At 50.8% G+C, this 21,823-nt stretch overlaps 1 protein-coding gene across 2 annotated transcripts in view; it reads left to right on the plus strand.

Moving 5' to 3' along the window:
- The first annotated feature begins 12,514 nt into the window (after window positions 1-12,514).
- AKT2 (AKT serine/threonine kinase 2) overlaps window positions 12,515-21,823 on the plus strand; it is a 46,775-nt gene continuing 37,466 nt past the window's right edge. The window contains exons 1-2 of one of the 2 annotated variants that reach the window (XM_043435630.1): window positions 12,515-12,723; window positions 16,334-16,495. The gene's annotated coding sequence lies outside the window, so the exon portion shown is untranslated. The remainder of the gene's footprint in view (window positions 12,724-16,333; window positions 16,496-21,823) is intronic. The other variant, XM_043435629.1, reaches the window with a different exon arrangement.

A 21,823-nucleotide genomic window follows, 5' to 3' on the forward strand; every position in this document is an offset into this window, starting at 1 on the left:
GAGTCCCACGCACTGGGCCTGTGGTGTGAGGGGCCGGCCTTCAGTATGAGGGGCAGTGATAGAGCAGCCATAGTTCCCCTCTCCTGGTGAGGGTCCAGGCCAGACCCTCGTGGGGCTGGTTGAGGTTGCTGACCTCAAGGACAGCAAAGGATGGTGATGTCAAGATCCCAGAGGCCGCCCGTTTGTGTCAGGGCCACAAGGAGGCGCTCACACACAGAGACACTTTCCATGTGGTTCTTCACCTCTTTTTTTTCTTTAAAAACCTTCCTAGTGACTTCCTTGAGTTCCACCTCATAGATAGCTTCTTCAACTGCCAGGGTTGCCTGGAAGGGTTCCAGTTACTAAATTTAAGAGCGCAGGGTAATTTCTTAATGCACAATGGGAACTAAAATGATATAAAAATGTGTAGCTCACTTAGCACGACAAGCTTACCTGCTGTGAGGTAAGTCGAGGCACTGTTGCTCCTTACAGAGGCGCGGAGGGGGACGGACAGCTGGCGAGTGGCGGCACTGGGCGTGACGATGGGAGGTGAGCAGGCGCCTCGCCACTCAGCCCCGGCCCTGTGCTGCCTCACCTGCAGATCGGAACAGGGCCCCTTTTCATAAAGGGGAGGGCAGGGTCCTGGGAGAGTGGTTTTGGGTGTCCTCGAGTTGTTTGCGTGTACACGCTGCCCCGTCACCTACCCCAGGGAGCGCTTGCAGCTCTGGAAGGCCATGGGCCACCGCCTGCCTGACAGAGTGGAGCCGCACCCCTCAGCCTCCCAGCCGCTCCAGCGTCCCACCCATTTGATTCGGTGATTCTCCCAAGCCAGCCCCAACAGCTGTGGCCCACAGGGGTGTATTACTTTTTCCTCTGGTTCTCTGAAACATTTTCGAGAGTAAGTATTGGGTTGGCCAAAAAGTTCATTTGGCTTTTCCATAAACATCCCACAGAAAAACCTGAATGAAATTTTTGGTCACCCCAAAGACTACATACACCCGGTACAAAATGCCAAGATACAAAGGCTTCACAGTGAAAAGTTCTTCCCAAGTCTCCTAGCTCCCCAGCCCCCTCCTCAGAGGCCACCAGTGTTGCAAGTGTCTTGGATCACCCTTCCAGAGATGTGTCTCTGTGTGCGTGTGTGTATACACACACACACATATGTGCATGCATACATATAGCCAGAGGAACACAATACACACACATGTGCACACACATGTTAATGGCCTAGCTTACTCAACCAGTCCTTTAGGGAAGGGAATTCACGTTGTTTCCAGTTCCTCGTTATTAGAAGTAGTGCTGCTGTGGGGAAAGGTGGGTTTGGTTCAGGGGTGAATTAGAAGAACTTCGATGACACCACTTCAGTGCAAACACTGATGTTGGGTCAACAGCACATCCCAATGAGGTTCTCCCCCAAAAGTCTTGGCATTCTTCAGTTGATTTACTTATACATGGATCACCCCATTCCAGAGAGGAATTAAGAGCAGTTAGACCTGTCTAATTGGAGGCCACTGGAGGAAGGGGATCAGGGGATGTGCAGAAGTAATCCGGACCACCATCCAGGTGCCAGAAAGTACAAAGCATGTGCTTTGCTACGTTAATTAGACTTAAGAGGTCTTTGCACATGTGGAGCCTGCCTGTTTATGCTGCTTCCGGGAACCCTGCAGCCACCACTGTGGAGATGAGCCTGGGCTAGGCAACTGCATAATGAGAGACATGTGGCGTGGCCAAAAAACAAAGTAATCTTCATATGGAACCCCAATATATAAAACATGTTTAAAAGAGAAAAGCAGTCATTTGTTAGCATACATTTATCTGATTGTTTTGCATTAATTCATGCAAAGAACACAAAATTCAAAGGTACAAAAGGATGTATACAATAAGACTGTTTGTGCCCAGTGGACTGGAGAAAAGATTAAAGTCTCAAGTGTTGGGGAAGATGTGGGATAGTAGTAGTATGTAGACCGCTGTTGGAATGTAAGTTGGCATCAGCATTTTGGAAAACAGTTTGATATGTTTAGCATAATTGAGGATGACATATTCGCCAATCCACCAGTTACCATTCTGGAGAAATTTACACATGCATCCAGAGCAGGTATCAGAATGTCCATAAGATCACTGTTGTAATAGCATAAACTTAGAAACAACCCAGATATCCATTCAGCTGGAGAGTGGGCAGGTTGTAGCATAGATATTCTAGTTACCTAATGCATAGCGGATCACCTCAAAACTTAGTGGCTTAAATCAATAATCATTTCCTGTGGTTCTGGGGGGTTGACTATGCTCAATTAGACTGTTGTAACTTGAGGCTCTCATGTGCTTGGTGTAAGATCTTGGCTGGGGCTGGTGTCCTCTTGAAAGCCTCCTCAGTTGTCTGGTGGTTAGCCAGTACTGGTACTGAGATAAAACCTCAGCGTGGGCTATCAGCCAGGATGCCTACATACGGCTCCTCCATGTGACCTGGGCTTCGTTACAACGTGGTGGCTGGATTCAAAGTGCACTCTTCTCAAGAGAGTCAGGGAAAAGTGTATCGCCTTTTCTAACCCAGCATTGGAAGTCACCTTGCTTCACTTCTGCCACAGTCACTAGCCTGCCCAGATTCAAGAGGGACCACAGGCCGTGGCTGTCAAGACAGGAAAGTCAGTGTCTCGTTGTAAGAGGGATGAGAGATCATCTTGAAAAATTATACATCAATACTGGTTGTATTATGTATTGAGTGTTGATATTATACTTTGATGAAAACTGAAGTTGTGCATATCAATATGAATAAAGCAAAACATTGAGTGGTAAAAGCAAACTGCAGAAGAATATGTGCAGTTTAAAGATACGCGAAATAGGGAGTTCCCTGGTGGCCCAGTAGTTAGGATTCTGGGCTTTCACTGCTGTGGCCTGGGTTCAGTCCCTGGTCAAGGAACTGAGATCCCACAGGCTGCGCAGCCACCAACAACCAAAAAAGCAAAATAATGCGTGTTGGTTACAGATACTTAAGAGTGTAGTAAATGTATCCAATGCATGGGGATGATAAATCCCAAGTGAAGGATAGTAGATCCCTTCTGGGGTGGGATGGAATGTGATTGGAGGGGTGCACATGGGGTCCAACAGTATGGTAGTGGTTTTAAAGCTGTGGGCACCCAGGTGGTCATTGTGTTAATACTCTCTGGGTACCTGATAGCAATTAAAAAATAACAATTCTCTCTCCTACTCTAGATCCCTCAGCCATGGAGTTTTCCTCTCCAGAAGCCATCAGTATTACTGGGGTCTTATGTGTCCTTCCAGAAACATTTCATTTACAAATGTAACTATATTTTTTTCCCACTCAGATGGTAGCATATATGATAGTTTTATACTTTGCTTTTTTTTATTATTAATACTTTATATCCTGGAGATCATTGCATATCAGTACATAAAGAACTTAAAAAAAAACATTTTATTGAGATATAATTTACATATGAGACAATTCACCCATTTAAAGCTCATGTTTCAGTGACTCTTATTCACAGAACTGTGCGTCCATCACCATAATTTTGGGTTTCCTGGGTGACTCAGTGGTAAAGAATTCGCCAGCCAGTGCAGGAGATGTGGGTTCCATCCCTGGGTTGAGAGTATCCCCTGGAGAAGGGAACAGCCACCCACTCCAGTATTCTTGCCTGGATAATCCCATGGACAGAGGAGCCTGGGGGGCTACAGTCACAGGGTCGCAAAGAATCAGACACGACTGAAGTTACTGAGCATGCACGCACACACCATAATTTTAGAGTATTTTCATTATCCTGAAAAGAAACACCAACACTCCTTAAGCATCAGTCCCCAAGTCCTACCATGCTCTGCCCCACCTGCCACTGCTCCAAGCCCTTGGCAACTACTAATCTGCTGTCTACAGAGATTTGCCTCTTGGGGGCATTTTATAGAAATACATACAATATGTAGCTTTTTGTGTCTAATTTCTCTCACTTAGCATGTTTTCAGGGGTCATCCATGTTGCAGTACTTTCTTTTTATTGATGAATAATGCTTTGTACGGATGTAACACATTTTGTTTGTCCAGTTGATGGTTGTTTCTACCTTGTGGCTATTAGGAATAATGCTGCTGTGAGCATTTATGTAGAGATTTTGTGTGGACGTATGTTTTCAATTCTTTTGGGTATATACCTAGGAATAGAATTGTTGGATCATAAGTTAATTCTATTTTTAACCATTTTAGGATCTGCCAGACTGTTTTAAAGTGGCTGTACCATTTTACTTTCCCACTACTTGTGTATGAGAGATCCAGTTTTTCCATATCCTTGCCAACACTTTATTATCTGTCTTCCCGATTATTGCCATCCTGTGTGTGCATGCTAAGTTGCTTCAGTCCTGTCTGACTGTTTGTGACCCCATGGACTGTAGCCTGCCAGGCTCTCCTGTCCTTGGGATTCTCCAGGCAAGAATACTGGAGTGGGTTGCCATGCCCTCCTCCAGAGGATCTTCTGACTCAGGGATTGAACTCCTGTCTCCTGTGGCTCCTGCATTGCCATCCTAGTGGGTATCAAATGATATCTTATTACTGTGGTTTTTGATTTGCACTTCCCTGATGGCTAATGATTTAAACATGTTTTAATGTCCTTATTGGAAAGAGGGTTCCTTTTAAACTAACTGCATAGCATTCCCTTGTGTGGATGAACCTTTGAAACCAATCCCTTATCATGAACGTTTAGGTGGTTTCCGAGTCTTTTTCTATCACAGACAGTGCCTCTTATGCACACCACAGTTTGCTCAATATGTGAACATATCCAGAGCATCAATATCTAGGTGCTAAATTGCAAGGGCAAGCAGAATGCACCTATGTCTTTTTTTTTTTTTTGCACCTATGTCTTATAAGTTTGAATTTATGCCATTTGTGTATTTAAAAGTAACTATTAAATATAATCAGATTTGTTTGAGGAACACTCTTAATTTCTCCTCCAGTGTTACTAACTAACTGATTTAGGCACATCAGAACAAGCAGCCATTTTATCTCCCTGTTTTACTTTGGCTAAACCTTGCGTAATTCATGGCTGACTTTTACATAGATTTGAATGTCAGGTTGAGGCGGAGGTCCATGAACACATAAACCTACAATTCGTTGTCCCAAGGTTTTCCCCTAGAGCTGCCTTTTCTGCTCCCTCATATTTAATTCAGTGCTTGTTCCTAAATCACCAGCATAGCATATCCTGTCAGTCGTTGGGTAGCCTTCTTTTTTGTTTTCTTTTTACTTTTCAGCTGCACCGAGGGTCATGTGGGATCTTAGTTCCTCGAATAGGGATTGAACCAGCACCCCCCTGAATTGGAAGCCCAAAGTCTTTACCAGTGGACCACCATGGAAGTCCCCTTGTTTGGCCTTCTTTACGGTCTGTTATGATTAAGAGCTTGAGCTGTTTCGATTAAGAGCAACTGTGTGATCTTGGGCAAGTTACTCAACTTCTCTGAGCTTTAGTTTCCTCTTCACTAAGCTGAGAGTAATAGTAGCATTTAACTGTGAGGACTAAATGAGTCAGTTCATGTGCGGGGCTTAAACAGTACCTGGCACAGTGTGGTTTCCTCATCTGTCTCTGAAATTGATGATTTTCAGGGAAGATTTTCAGCATGAGCCGTTAGCACCACCACCTAAAGAACCCTTTAATGACATTCTCATTGACTACAAAGAAGAGCTTTAGGGGTTACTCTTTTTTTTATTTTAATTATAAATTTATAACAAAGTAGCAGGAATAGAACAAGTGCTTCCTATATACTCTTCAGCCAGATTTGCCAACTGTTTGCTTCGTTCTGTCTTCTCCCCTCCCCATCTCCATAAGCGCGTCACACACACACACACACACGCACGCACACACACACGCACAGTGTGGTTCTGAACAATTTGAGAGAGAACATCATGCCTGTTTACCTCACAATACTTCAGTGTGTATTTCCTAAGAACAAGAACATTTTCTTTCATAAGCACAGTACAACTATAGAAACCAAGAAATTTAACAAGGATACAATGCTCTTCTTATCTAGATCCTAGTTCATATTCCAGTTTCATCAGCTGTCCCAGTGATGTTCGTTATTGCCATGTTTTTCCCCTGGCTCAGAATCCAGTTCCAATCACGTGTTGCGTTTAGGTGTCATGTCAGTTTCCTTTCAAACAGTGAATGTTTCCATAACAGCCTGAAGGCCCAACTTTCTCCTGGAAGGCCTGACGCCTGCCAGACAGCTGGGATCCGGCGGGGATGGCCGGCTCATGTGGTGCCATCTTGTGGCAGCAGTGTGAATAGCGTTTTATAAATCATGCTGTTGGGTGCTGTGAGATGAGTCCCTTCCTGATGACCTAAAAGGAAATCCAGTGATATTCACATCATCTTAATTTTTCTTAATAATATGGGAAATTGTTTTAAATACTTAGGTAATTCAAATCCACATACTTTAATTATCATTGAAAATGAGATTTTGCCATCTCTCAAATCTGGACCCATGCAGGTAAAGTCCAGTGCCATGGGTAAAAGTGTGGTCTCAGCCTGAGACATCTTTGGGAAGGGATCTGGGCGCCACAACATTCTGGCTACGTGGTATTTTCCAGAGTCTTTCCCTCTCTGGGCCTATGTTTACTTCTGCAAAATAGGCCTTACAGAGACTTCTACCCACAGGAACATATTCAGGTCATGGATATGGTTTCCAGCATGTGCCTGATATATGAGAATTCTTCCATAAAGGTTAATGGATTATTATTATTTGTTCAAAATTGTTTTTGTGAGCGGACAAGCTCAGACCTGAAGTAAAATTCACCCCAGTACAGAGCTTTAACCTTCCTAATCAAAACCACATTCAGTCAACAAATATTTATTGATTCCCTGGGTCTCAACCAGTGGGTAGGCAATGTTCTATACACTGGGAATACAGCCCAAGACAAAGCCTTTGCCCTCATGGGCACGTTTATGTTGGGGGAAGACAGTTACAAAATAAAATTTAGTTACAAAATTAAAGAATTTTTTTTTCTTTAGTGTTAAGCACTAGGTAGAGAATTCAAATATGCTGAAAAGAAGGGACAGCAAAGCTCTTTTGAATTCAAAGTGACCAGGGAAAGCCTCTCTAAAGAGGTGAGATTTGAACTGAGTTCTGAAAGAAAGAAGTCAGTCCTGCAAAGATCAGGATCAGGGAGGGTGACCAGTCCAGGTAAAAGGAACAGCAAGTGCAAAGGCCCTGAGGTGGGAACACACTTGTCTTTCTGGTGGGGCAGAGAAAAGGTTAGTGTGTCTAGGATATAGTGGTCAAGGACAAGAAAAGCTTGAGATCAAGTTAAGCAGACAGCCAGGGGGAGCTCACACAGGTCTCTGAAGACAATGGTGAGGTCTTCAGCTTTTATTTCACACAGGATGGAAAGCCATGTGTGTGTCAGAGCAGACCGATAAGGCGTTCAGCCTTACTGAAAGTAGAGAAAGTTTCATCCCAAGGTCTGCACAAAAGCACATTCAGCCTCACTTCAAAAGTTTGGGAAATCTCTGATGCGTTAACAAATTGAATGTCGGGACTTCCCTGGAGGTCCAGTGATTAAGACTCTGCACTTCTATTGCTGGGGACTCGGGTTTGATCCCTGGTCAGGAAACTAAGATCCCACATACTGTGTGGTGGGGTCAAAACAAAACAAAAGTTGAATATGCATGGTTCATGGTATCTTCCATTAGAATTTTTGAAGATAAAACATTTTATAAAAAAGAAATTGTAACCAACATTTACAGAAGCCCTGAGGCTTATCTGTGCTATTGCCAAACACTTAAAATGACTCTAAAAGGATCTTTCCAACACAGTAGCACCTAGGGTGGGGCTTAGTAACTTCTGGCTGAGGAGTCAAAAGATACTATTTCAACATTTCTGTATAACATGGAAAAGTCTTTTAAATAAACTTTTTTAACAGTTCCAGACTTCTTTGAGAATCTGATCAATACTATGGACTTTCTCCTCTGAAAATGCTCTGCTTAGGATGAAGAAAGGGGGAAATCTTAAGTCTTCTGCCTGTATCCCCTGATTACTCATGTAGCAAGGAGGGTACACCTGCCAATGGTCATCTCCACCACTGCCAAGCATAGACCCCCCCTCCCCCCAGATCTTATGGGGTGGAGTGGAAGCCACCCCACTGGGGGCTACCAGGAGGTTCTTTTTTAAAAAATATGTATTTGTTGGGCTGTTCACTGTGTCATGCAGGATCTTTTGTTTCCGTGCATGGACTCTCTACTTGTGGTGTGCAGGCTGTGTTGCAGCACGTGGTGGGCCTCATTACCCCACAGCATATGGGATCTTAGTTCCTGGACCAGGGATCGAACCCACGTCCCCTACATTGGAAGGCAGATTCTTAACCACTGGCCACCAGGGAAGTCCCTCTTTATGGCTGGCCCAGGCAGCCTGCCCCATCACCATCTGAAGCCCAGTCTCTGAGAAGGGTTGAAATGGACTTGAGGGACTGAGTTCTACTATCTGGGGACAGGAGGGGATTTTGAGGAGATGCCTTCTTCATCCCTCAGGGCAAGGTTCTTCATCATTTTTTCTGAATCAATAGGCCTTTGAGCAGGCTTCAGATGAGACACTCCAGGCCCTTCTCCCCAGAAAAGTTGCCTGTGCAGCCCATATTTATAGTCACAGGCGGGAAGTTTACAGAATAGATTAGAGGGTAGAGAACAATTTGGGGTTTTAGGAAATTTTCTCCTCAATCACCCTTGATGTGGAAATTGAGAGACTGAGGCCCTCAAACAGTAATTAAGTGGTTTGCCAAAGCTATACTAGGGACAGAAGTAGGGCCATTACTTTCCATTTTTCATGAGTTCAAAGCACAGGCTCTTGTATCAGACTGCCTGGGTTCAAATCCCACCTTCACCCCTAACTTGTCCTGGGACCCTGAGCAAGCCCATGGTACTTAACCTCCAAGACTGTGTTGACAGCAACAGGATAGCATTGGGGGGGATTGTGTCAAGAACAAAACCCAGGGGACATCCCTGGTGGTCCAGTGGCTAAGATTCCATCCTCCCAATTCAGGGGGCCTGGGTTCCATCCCTGGTCAGGGAACTAGATCCCACATGCCACAACTAAGAGTTTGCATGCCCCAAGGAAGATGGAAGATCTGAGTGCCGCAACTGAGACCCAGCACAGCTGAATAAATAATTAAGTTTAAAAAGACACACCCCCCCCGCCCCCGCCCCCAGAACCTAACCTGTAACACTGATGAGTAAGTTCTATTGCTACTGTTTTGCAATGAGGAAAGGCAGGCTCAGAGAAATGAAGGGATTCTGGCAAGGACACAGGAGAGGCATGATTGGAACTAGGGCCTGTCTATTTCCAAAGCCAACGCATATTGTTCACCCCCAGGCTAGTTTGTTTCAAACTGCAAGGCACAAGCCAATAGTGGGTCAGAAAATCAATTCAGCAGGGTCTCAAATGGCACTGAAAACAAAAATTAAATACCAGAGTGCATCATAACGGAGAAGGCAATGGCACCCCACTCCAGTACTCTTGCCTGGAAAATCCCATGGACGGAGGAGCCTGGTGGGCTGCAGTCCACAGGGTCGCTAAGAGTCAGACGCGAAGGAGCGACTTCACTTTCACTTTTCACTTTCATGCATTGGAGAAGGAAATGGCAACCCACTCCAGTGTTCTTGCCTGGAGAATCCCAGGGATGGGAGAGCCTGGTGGGCTGCCGTCTATGGGGTCGCACAGAGTCGGACACGACAGAAGCGACTTAGCAGCAGCAGTGCATCGTAAGTTCGTGCTTGCTCAGTCGTGTCTCACTCTTTGTGACCTCATGGACTGTGACCCACCAGGCTCCTCAGTTCATGGGATTTTCCAGGCAAGAATACCGAAGTGGGTTGCTATTTCCTCCTCCAGGGGATCTTCCCCACCAAGGGATTGAACCCGTGTTCCCTGTGTCTCCTGCATTGCAGACAGATTGTTTACCGCTTGAGCTATTGGGGAAGCCCTAGAGTGCATTATACATAAGGGTAAATAGTATTTGGTGACACTTTTGTCTCATGAGATTATAGGTATACACCTTTGTCCACTAGGGTTTATTTGGCTGTACCATGACTTGCAGGATCTTAGTTCCCCAAAAAGGGACTGAACTTGCACTTCAGTAGTCAAAGCACTGAATCCTAACCACTGGACCCCCAGGGAATTCCTACCAGGTATTAAAATAGTTTGAAATGCATTACCCTTGACTACTGGGCATCCCAAGGGGCACTAGTGGTAAAGAACCAGCCTACCAATGCAAGGGACACAAGAGACTTGGGTTTGATTCCTTGGTTGGGAAGATCCCCTGGAGGAGGGCATGGCAACCCACTCCAGTATTCTTGCCTGAAGAATTCCAAGGACAGAGGCAGGGTACAGCCCATGGGGTCCCAAACAGTTGGACACAGCTAACTAGACACACACACACCCTTGACTACTAGTGCCCGCAACACACACACACACACACACACACACTTGACTACTAGTGCCCACACACACACACACACACACCCTTGACTGCTAGTGCCCGAACAAGTTCAGACACAAGCACGTGGGAGCTTTGAGGGAGGTCTCTGTGCATTGTGATCCACCCTGTGTCCCAGGAGGGACGGGATTTGGGTTAATCCAGGAAGACTTAGAGGTTGGGGAATGGGCTATGCACTGTTCATCATGGAGAGGAGTAAAGAGGGTAGGCCACAGCAGCCTTGAGTCTAGAGCAGAGCGGAAGAGCTACTTAAAAAAAAATTTTTTTTAATGTATCAGCTTTTTCTTTCTTTTTAAAAATATTTATGTATTTATTTGGCCCTGTTGGGTCTTCCTTGTGGCATGTGGGATCTTGGACCTTCCCTTCAGGCACTCAGGCTCTTCATTTTGGCTTGTGGGCTTCTCTCTAGCTGTGGCACGTGAGCTTCGTGTTTCATGGCAGGTGGAATGTTAGTTCCCAGACGGGAGACTGAACCTGAGTCCCCTGCATTGGAAAGCAGATTCTTAACCACTTCCTGTCCAGGAAATCCCAGGACCACTTCTTGAAACAAATACTCCTCAAGAGCCCATTCTGTGCCAGGCCCTTTGGTGGGCAGTGTTAGGTACACAGTGATGACTAAGTTAGTCCTAGACTTCTCCCTCCTGGGGCCTTCTGGGCAGTGGAGGAGACAGATCTGTTACCACACAGTGAGAGACTAAAATGGTCAGGGCTGTTTAGGGGGAAGCATTGGTCAGGGTGTGATGGGGGAAGGCCAGGAATTAGGAGGAACACAGAGCAGCGAGTTCCAAGCTGGAGTCTCATTAGTAAGGGCTGGTTCCAGCATTCAGTTTACCTCTGGGGAAGCCGGGGCTTCCCAGGAGGCGTGGTGATAAGCCACCTGCCAATGCAGGAGGCCCAGAAGACCCAGGTTCCATTCCTGGAGTAGGGAAGGGCAATCCACTCCAGTATTCTTGCCTAGGAAATCCTATGGACAAGAGGACCCTGGTGGGTTACAGTCCATGGGGTCACAAAGAGTCACACACGACTGCACACACACACACACGGGGTCACAAAGACACGACTGAATACACACACACACACACACACACACACACACTTGAGCAGGACTTTGCCTGAAACACTCTCGCAGACTTAGGTAGACCCAGGATTTTTCAGCTCCCAGCCAGACTTTCTAGAAGTATGCACTAACCAATGCATACTTGCGAAGCTATGTGGCATTACTGGAACCCAACCTCAGAAGGTAGGAAGCCCCACCCAACCTATGAGAGAGCAGGGGCCCGGGTGCCAGATGTGTCATGGCTGTCTACTAGTCTAGTTAATAGAAGGCCAGGATCTGTGCAGTTTTATTTTTACAGGGCGATTTTAACGCCTTTGGAGGCCCAAGTTACCCCGTAAAAAAGTAACATTCCCATATTTCATTGATGTATATGATGGGCAGACAGGATTAATATTTTAGAGTCATAGCATGTCTTAATTGATATAAACCGTTCTGTTTACGTAAAATAGTCCAGTAGCCCAGTGACGCAACTATGATTGTTTCCATTTTGCATCTGTGGCTACTGAGGCACAGAAAACGGTCAAGCCTTCTGCCCACAGCCACCAGCAAGGAAATGCAAAGCTGGGTTTGTGCGGCTTCAGAGCCTGTGCTCAACCACGAGGAGATGTACTGGAAAGAAAACCCTGCCTAACGCCCGCTCCCGGGCTCTTTAAGAGCTTAGGAACCTGGACTAAAGACGAGGAAGGAGTAAAGCGAGATCAAAGCGTATGTAAATAACGACGGGGTAGGCCGGGCAATATCACAGCTGCCAGCCAGCCTCTAGGGACAGCAGGCGTCAGAATCCTACTGAGCCTGCGCAATTCTTTTTTTTTTTCTTTTTCCGCGTCTGGCGCCTGCGCGAGGCACATCCCAGGCCCACGCCGGCCCAAGCTTGCAGACTGTACGCACGCGCCCTTCTCTTGAGCCGCCACCTCCGCCACCTTGCGCTTGCGCCCTAGGGCTCTTCGGGGTCCCTCGCTCCCTGCCTTACGTCAGTTCCTGTTTGTGGCGGGAGAAGGCGGTATTTCCGTCCAGAGGGTGGGAGGGGGCGGTAAGCGGGGGCTGGGGGGAGGGGGCGGGGGGGCCGCGCCGCGCGAGCCGTTGGGCCTGGCTCCGCGAAGGCGTTGCCACCACTGCCGCCGCCGCCGCCGCCTCCAGGAAACGTAAGGAGCGGGATCAAGCGCAGCGTGGCGATGGGCAGGAGGAGAGCCCCGCCTGCGAGGCTCGGCGGCCGGCGGTGACAGGTGAGTGCGCCAGCGCGTGTCCCCGAGCGCGCCCCCCCCCCGCGATGGTCGCGTCCGGAACCCCCACCGCCCCCCGCAAAGCCGCGCTGGGCCGTACCACCGGCGTCCGCCGGGCGGGGACCGTGGTCCTTGAGCCCCCCCCTCCTTTGCGGGACGGAGTGGGGGTGGCCGCGCGGGGGTGGTGGGACTGTCCCTGAGGGGGCGGGGGCGGCGGGTTGTACCACTGAGGCGGCAGGGGGCGCACATCAAAGAGCGGGGGAGGGCTGGGGGCGGCAGACCCCCGGCGTGTGCGGGCTGGGCGTTGAGCTAGTGGGCCGGGAGGGACGAGGGGCTGGGCGAGCGGGTGCGGAGCCTTGGAGGGGGCGCGCCTCACCCGGTGGAGGGGGCTGTACCTATTCGGGGCTGTGGGAACGGTTCCTAGAGCGTGTTTGGAGAGGTGGGGGCTTCTGGGCAGGGGGCCTGTACCTAGTGTGGCTGCGGTAGCGCCCTCTGGGTTGTACCACTGAGGTCCCGGGGCGGGTGAGGGGGGGAGCCATCCTTAGAAGTAGAGCCGCGCCTTATCAGAGGAGGAGATGGGATGTTTGTGATCTTGAACCGCGCGGGGCGAGGAGCCGGGCCCGAGGGGTGTTTAGGGGAGCACTGTGGGAACCCTGTAATGCCGAGCGATGAGGAAGGGGATCTGCCTTCTGTGTTTGGTGGGTGGAGCTTGGGGTTTACACTGAGTTGGAGGGGGAATCAGTTTTATTGAACTTCTTGTTGACTTTCGGGGGAACTGGGTGGTCAGTGGGGCTGCTCTCTACCCTAGAACCTTTGCATATTATTAAACTATATTTTAAGGTGTGTGGGACACCTGTGGCACATTCTTGCCGTGGTTTTAGCTGGGGCGTGGGGTGAGGGGGAGACGTCTTAGACGGTACTTGTTTTCTGAGCTTTCGGCTCCATATTAGGGAGGGGAGGGGTTATGAAGTTTGGATTTGAGGACCTGTGCCCCTGGACCTGCTTAAGGCTTGGGAGGAAGGAGTGTTTTGAGGGCCCCTTCTCCCCGAAGGCAGGATGGCTGGGGACGTCTTTATCCTTGGGATTCTGAGCACCCTTTTCCTTGCATTTGGAAACCTCTTGGGCTCAGCAAGTGTCCTAGGCGTCATTAGGCCCTCCATGTCTGCCTTTGAACCTTGTTTACTCTCCTCCTCTCAGAGAAAACATCCATCAGGACCTCTGGGCTGATAGTGGTTGATGGTGGGTGCTGGTGTCCCGCCCCCTCCATCCTGGCCAGGCCAGACACATGGTCCTGTCTCCTTGGTTAGCAGTCCTGCCGCCCATCATGTTTACGCTCCCCACTAGGCGATTAACAGTTGGCTTCACCATTAGGCGGCAGCGAGGCTGAGCGCTGTTTTCCCAGCTGTTCCTCTCTCCATAGGCCAAGGGGACTTGGGCGGGAGTGCCCCAGCCCACACTGACCCAGGGAGGAAGGCTGATCTGAAGGACTGGGGGCAGCTACCCCATGAATCTGGTTTCTCACTGTGGTTGCTGGGTGGGACCTTGGAGCAGCTCGACCCAGTCATGAGGCCACTGCCCCTGCTCCTCAGGCCAGCCTGTGACCTTGGCTTGCTCCGTAACCTTTGCCCTGGGTCTGGAGTTCCCAGAGGGCTGGCCGTAATCCCTCATTGACCCAGCTAGTGTGGGCTGGCGATGTGGTGGAAGCGGGCAGACAGTCGCTCTTGTCCACACCATCAGCTTCCAAGCTGATTGGCTTCCATGGGTTGTGGTTGCTGGAGAGAATGGTCCCTGAGCCTCTGTGGGGCCATGGTGGCTGCTATGTAGAATTTCTCTGCACCGGGGGTTTCTTCCTTTGGCCTGCTAACGTTTAAAGGGTTTGCCTGATGGGATTAACAGCAGTAGTCAAAACAGTAATCATGAGGTCAGTGCCTATTTATTGAGTGCATTCTGTGTGCCATAGGCTGTTTAGAATGCTTCACAAGGGTTAACATGCTGGATACTCACATCCTAGAGCTTTGTGTTCTGTTGTCATGATCTCCAGTTTAGAAGGGGAAACTGAGGCACAGAGTAGCACATCAGTTCCAGAGTTCATGAATTTTTTTGAACACTCAGCCTGTCACGCACATGACAGGCTGTTTACACACATGACCTCATTCAAACCTCCAAACACACCCATGGGGTAGGTACAGTTCTTCCCGTTTTATACACACCAATGAGCTAGGCAGCAGTGTGATACCCATTTTACAGGTGAGGAAACTGAGACCCTTGCTACGAAGTGAAATGATGTGCTCAACATCTCAAAACTGGAAGTGGTAGAGCTGGGAAGTGCACCCCTGGCCTGGTTTGGCCTCAGAGTGAACCTCTTGCCGGCGTGGAACTGGAACAGTGGTTTCGTTGAACCCAGGGGTGGATGTGGTGTTTCTGTCCATTTTTCAGAGTCAGAAAATTGGGGCTCGGAGGAGAAATTGCTTTGTCCCAGGTCTGTCAGATTCTTGGGGGCCAGACTGGGGTTTGAACAAATTCTTCGCTCACTAGGTCCCAAAGCTTGTGGCAGGGTGGAGGGGCTCAGTCACCTCAGACCTCCAGCCAGCTTCCCCCTTGGGTGTTTTCTTCCCCTCAGCCTTGGGGCCTAGGGCTACCTCGAGCACTCTGCCGGCAGCCAGCCCAACAGTTTCGGGGCTTGCAGGTAAAACTTGGTTCCTCAGAGTTGAGCCAGGACATCTTTTAACTAGGGGCAGACTGTCTGCTGGGAGCCGGGAGGAACAAGAAGGAGAGACACGACACAGCTACCAGGGGAGCCGTGTGTGAGGTCCCTGCACAAGGATGGTGTAGTGGGCACATCTGCATGTTCTAGTGCTTTCACATTCTGATGGTGTGACCTTGAGCCACAGTATTCACCTCCACGCAATGGGCTTAGAGCAGCATCCTCCTCAGGCTTTTGTGAGGATCACATCAATTAATCCAAGAGAAGCTTCTTGGCCTGTGCCTGGCACTGCATAAATGCTCTGGTGGCAGTCTGAGGGCATCTGTCCTTCCCCACCTCGCCACCCTCAGCCCTCTCAGGCATCGTCCTGGAATTCAGTCCCCCGGCCTGGCCCAGCCAGAATCCAGGAGTCTGCTGTCCTGGTTTGTAATCTCTGTGAAGAGCTATATTGAAGTGCTTCAGAGCATCGGGTTCAAGTCCAGCCCTACCCCTTGCTGCCTGTATGACTGGAAGTAAGTCCTCAGTCTTCCTGAGCTCATTTCATCACTTGTGTCATGGGATGATTCCCTCCTCATAGGCTGATGTGAAGGTTAAACAGGTTAATTTGTGGAAGGCACTTGTAACCATGCAGGTATAACAGTGAGCCTGCAGCAAACGTTTCCTGTTATCACTATTTAAGAATAGTGCTGGACACACAGTGAACCCTCAAGAGATCTTAACAATTGTAATTCTTATTTTTTTCTGCTAGGATTTTGCAGGTCCTTCCCAGGTTAAAGAGCCCTGTTAGGTCACCCCAGGAGGAGGGCAGGGCTGAAATTAGCATCTCCATTTTCCAGATGAGGAAACGGAGGTTCTGGAGGGTTCAAGGGTGGGGGACATATTGTGAGAGACTTCACATGCATCCCTCAGGTCCCTGCCCTCTTCCACCGTTGCTGCCCGGAGCCCCACCGAGGCCGAAATTCTAGCTCCTCTCCAGATGTCAGGTTCTGCGGAAACTGTTTTGCTGTATGTGCTTTCATTGATTCTCCACCACCATAGCTCCCAGGAGTGCTGGTAACCACATCAACCCAGGTGAGAACAGTCCCTTTGAAGGCCGAGAGGCACAAGGGCAGTCTCCAACCCACAGGGTAGCAGAAGTGCCTGTGGGAGTCAGGGGCCAGGCTGCCTTGTGGGCCGGGGCGGGAAGCATGGCGATGATCCTGAAGGCACTGCTGAGTGAAACGAGAGGTTTTCATTGATCCACCAGCATTTATTGAACACCTGTTCTGTGCCCGGCATTTCTTCAGGTGCCAGGGATACAGAGGGGCACTTGAGGAAGGCCCTGCCTCTGCAGAACTAGGAGAGAGAAACCCTGAACTTGGTACATAAACAAGGGGCAGATTCAGGGAAGGGGTTCGGCAATTAAAATCAGGTGTGACGGGCTGCCAGGAAGGCCTCTGAGCAGATCCCAGATTGGCAAGGTGACCTGAGGAGAAGGAACAGCCTGGGGGTGTGGGGAACCACAGTGCAGAAGTTACAGGAAGGACGGGGCTTGGTGAGGCGCAGGTAGGCTGCACAGAGGCCTGGGCGGCCAGGCCAGGGACTGAGGGCAGGCAGGGTCACTTGGAGCCTTGCAGACTGTCTTGAAGAGCGGCTTGGGCAGACTTAGGGTGTTAGAAGATGCTTTTCGCCATCTGAGAGGTTCTCAGGCTTCTCCCTGGGGCGGGGATAGACTTTGGAGCCGGTCAGGGAGTTTCACAGGCCTCCCACTTCCCCCTTGAGTAGAATCTCTGCTAAAGAAAGAGCGAAGACCTTGATGGTCGCCGCCTCCTCTGTGGTTTTCACACCGTGTTCCCCAGGGCCCATGGCTGTTCCCTTTAAGGGACACATGGGGGAGGCTCAATGGGCTGATCTTCTGCCCACCCCTCCCCATCCCAGCAGCAGGGCTAATATCAAACAACAGCACAGAACAACAGTAATGCCTGATAAAAACTATACCTGCTGGTTCTGCCTTCCACTCAGCTTATGTGCCTGAGGGCCTGCAGCATTCCTGGCACTGCTCTAGAACTTGGATGACGGGGCCTGCCTTCTAGTGGAGGCAGGTTCGCAGCAAGCAAGCCAATGATAGGAATGAGGTTGTGATTAATGTTTCAAATTGATCAACTTCCCAAGAGCTCTCAGTGGAATGAATGGAGCTCAGGGGAGAGAGGGAGTAGGGACCTAATGTTTTAGCTGGAGTGATCTGAGAAGGCCTCCCAGGGGAGGTGACGTGTAGGTAGGAGTGGTGTGCAGTGAAGAGCCGTGGGAGGACGTGCATGAGTGAAGACCCCTCAGACCGAGGAGGAATTGGCTCTGGTTCCCACCTCCGTTGGTCTTCCTTGGTGGCTCAGATGGTAAAGCGTCTGCCTACAATGCGGGAGACCCGGGTTCAATCCCTGGGTCAGGAAGATCTCTTGGAGAAGGCAACCCACTCCAGTATTCTTGCCTGGAAAATCCCATGGACGGAGGAGCCTGGTAGGCTACAATCCATGGGGTCGCAAAGAGTCGGACACGACTAAGCGACTTCATTTTCCCACCTCCCAGGAGTGAGAACTGAGGCCTGGAGAGCCCTGGTAACCTGTGCTGGTTCTCCCAACACTGACAGGCTTTGTATTTGGGCAGAGTGGCTCCCAAGGCCCTCCTCCCCGCCCAACCCAGGAAGGTGCTTGATAACCAGGGGTGAGGGTGACCTCTAACCCCACACCTGAGCCTGGAATTTAAGGGTTAGCGTGGTAAGCAGGAGCCTGGCTCTTGATTTTCTCAGGCTCTGTCTGGAGTGTCTTCCTGGAAGGAGCAGAGCCCCTCAGATCAGACATCCTTGGGCCTCCAGAAACCCCTTGGGAAGGGGGGTTGGAAGGGAGCGTCTTTGGCAGTTGATCTCAAAGCCTCCAGGGATTCCAGGGACACCCACCCCTCCCTAGGCCTCTCTTCAACTTCCCAAGAGTTCTTAGTGGAAGACTGTCAGCCACCAGGCCTCTGGGCTACACGGTGGGGTGGTTCCGTGGCAGGCTCCTCTGGACAACCAGCCAAGCAGCAAGAGGCCCAGCTTGGGGAGACGGCCCTGGGAGCAGGACCAGGAGGGAGGGAGCGAGGGAGCTGGGGTGGGAGCTCAGCCTGGCCCCCAGCTCGGCACCCCCAGGCGCCCGCCCACGTCGGGGCCTGGCTGCCCTGGGTGCGGGAACGGGGGACAGGGAGCCAGGCTGGCCAAGGGGAGCCTGCGTGTCAGAGGTTCCTGCAGGAAGTTACTCGGGCCCAGCTGTCCTGCCCAGGAAGCGCCTCCGCAGATGTTGTTTCTAAGGGTGAGGCCAGAAATCCAAGACTGCCTTGCTTTGCCACCTTGTGGGCCCTTTTCTGAACGGGCTGGGGTGCCTGCTACTCCCTCGCCTCCCCCCCACCGCCGCCCCCGGCCTTTCCAGCCCAGTCTCAGGGTGTTCATCATCTGTGGGTCACTGTGTAGGAGTTCGGGCTGGGGGCAGCCAACCTGGGTGTGAACCCTGCTCCTGGCTCCTCTCTCGGTTGCCTTGTAGCCCTGGGGGCCTCATTTCATCTCTCTGAGAGGGGGCTGTCCCTGCCGAGAGGCCCTGGAGGGAGGGTTCATGGAGCTGGCGTGTCAGAGTACATGGCACTGGTGTCCAGAGAAGGTGCTCGGCAGATCTGAACTGCTGTTGCTGGGGTTTGTCGGGCTGGGCACCTGAGAGTGGAGAAGGGGCTCTGGATGCGGCCGGCCTGGGCCTGGGGGTTGGCAGGGAAGGGGTGGCAGGCCAGTCAGCTGAGGCTCCCACCGGGAAGGGCGCCGGACAGGAGTATTCATCACGCCCCCCACCCAGCAGACGCTCTGCACGCTCTGCGCGTGCCCCCTCAGACACACAGCCGCCTGTGAGGTAGGCAGCAGTCCCCCCATTTTGCGGATGGGAAATGGAGGTGCACAGTGCTGCGTAGAATGCCGTGTGGTTGTTGTGAACTGGCAGAGCGGGCTCTCTCTGCCAGGCACTGCTCCCCAGCACAGCCTGGGAGCTTGGGGCGGCCCTTCTCCGCAGACGGAGGCTTGGAAGGTTACCGGCTTTACCCAAAGTTAAAGTTTTAGTAGGTGACAGATGTGAAGTTTGAACCCAGCTCTGTCTGGGGTCAAGTCTGGCTTTTTAAGACTGGCCCTTCTGCTTCTGACCAATGCCATGGCCACTGTTTCTGGGGTTGCTGCTGCTGTTCTAATGATCTTCTTTTTGCTTTCTCTCCTTCTAGACAGAGCTGGCACAAAGCAAGCGTCAGTTGTCCTGGAATGACTGAGTTAGATCCATACGATGTCTGCTTGGGAGATGGCATGTGGCTGCCTGTCTCTGTCCGCTAAGGCCCGTGGAGCCTTGACCTTGGCCAGCCCCATCCTTCCCCTGGCAGAGGCCAGGGGGAAGGGGTGAGGGGGTCCCCTACCCCCTGCCTCGGAGTCTGATTCCTGAATGGCTTCCGGAGCCAGCCCTTGGCTGTGTCTGGTTGCTTGTGTATTCCCTTCTCTCACCAGATTTCTCACTTTGTGGACCATATAGTTCTGGAAGCCAGGGAGCAGCACCTGGTCTGGAGGAGGATGCAGAGAGGGAGTGTTTGCCCTGTGAGTGCCCCGAGGAAGGCAGCAGAGATCTAGCTGGCCTTGGTGGGAAGGGCCTTGGGGAGATCTCCTGAGGTGAGGCATTCAGGCCACGAGGTGAATTGCCGGAAGAAATGGCCAGGCAGGGTAGAGTGTGGGTGAAGGCCCTGAGGTGGGAGATCCCTTGATGTGGTGGTGACCCTGAGAGTAGGCCACTGTGCTGGAGCTGGGGGAGGAGGAGAGGAGGGTGGCAGACGCTGGGTTGTTTGGGCAGGCCTGGGGTTCCCTAGGGTTTTGCTTCTCAAACTGGTGTCCAAAGACCTAGTTGAGGGGGGGTGGTGTGTGACAGTGTGGGGTGCTTAGCCTGTGTTTTGGGGTAGTGTCTGCAAGTCTGCTTTTTTTAGCTGTGTGTTTTCATTTAGATGGTAGTTTTGAAAGGTTAATATGGGCATGTCATGAATCATCTGGGTGAGTCCTTTTAACCTGCTGCTGCTAAGTTGCTTCAGTCGTGTCCGACTCTGTGCGACCCCACAGATGGCAGCCCACCAGGCTCCCCCATCCCTGGGATTCCTCAGGCAAGAACACTGGAGTGGGTTGCCATTTCCTTCTCCAGTGCATGAAAGTGAAAAGTGAAAGTAAAGTCACTTAGTCATGTCCGACTCCTAGCTAACCCATGGACTGAAGCCTACCATGCTCCTCCGTCCATGGGATTTTCAAGGCAAGAGTACTGGAGTGGGGTGCCATTGTCTTCTCCGTTTAACCTGCTAGTGACAGTATAGCTGCCACTTCCACCATAGCTCTGGCTAACTGAGGCTCAGGCTGGCCTTGACTTAGAAGAGTTCACCTTGGTGTAATTGCTGCCTGTCTTCCAGAGCACTGGCCTCACTTGTCAACTGTGCTTGCAGCATGTCTCGTGGGGTCCCCACGACAACCCTGGGTTGTCAAAAAAGGCATCTTTTGAAATAACAAAATAATTGCTTGGTCAGGTTGGTGTTAGGATCCAGTTTTGTAGATGAGAATGCCGACGTTCGGTAGGAGCATCCCTCGCAGCCTGGAAGTGGTGGTCAGGATTTGAATCGAACAGGAGCAGGTGTGGGTGTGGGTCTCATTCTGGGGTGAATGGGTCAGGGTCAGGGCCGGGGAGTGACGGTGTAGCGTGGGAGTGGCTCCTTGGCGGGCCGGGATGATCCAGCCCCGGGCCGCTGAGTGCCTGTGGTACTTGGCTCACCCTCACCTGCACCCCTGGCTTCAGGCTCCTGGTGCCTCACAGACGTTCTGTAGAGCTACACCTCCACTGTGCTAGCCACTGGCCACGAGGGGCTATTTAAATTTTAAGTAGTTATAATTAAAGTGAAAATTTAGTTCTTCAGTTGGACTAGCCCTAGTAGCCATGCTTGCATCATTACAGAAAATTGTCTGCATCTGCCCGCGGTTACGGTCTTGGGCACACGGTTTATTCTCACTGGGTCTCAGTCTCTTCTTCAGAAGAATGGGTAGTCACAGCATCTACCTCACAGGGTTGCAGGCAGGATTGTCATACACATGAGCACTCAGTAAACGTGCTCACAGGCCCTGGTCAGAACCCTGTGTCTTTGCTCCAAGGTGCCCTAGGGATGAGCTGGGGACTCACACCACCAGCACCCCTCTCAGCTCGTGGCTGGGGAGGCAGGCAGATGATGGCGATGTGGAGCAATGTCTGTGAGGGAGGAGCCCCTCAGCCAGACTGTAGGGGCTGTGTGTGTGCGTGTGTGTGTGTGTTTGTGTGTGTGCGCGCACAGACGTGCTTGTGTCTGTCAGGGGCAGCC

This window comes from Cervus canadensis, chromosome 18 (genome assembly GCF_019320065.1).
Source record: "Cervus canadensis isolate Bull #8, Minnesota chromosome 18, ASM1932006v1, whole genome shotgun sequence".
NCBI lineage: Eukaryota > Metazoa > Chordata > Mammalia > Artiodactyla > Cervidae > Cervus > Cervus canadensis.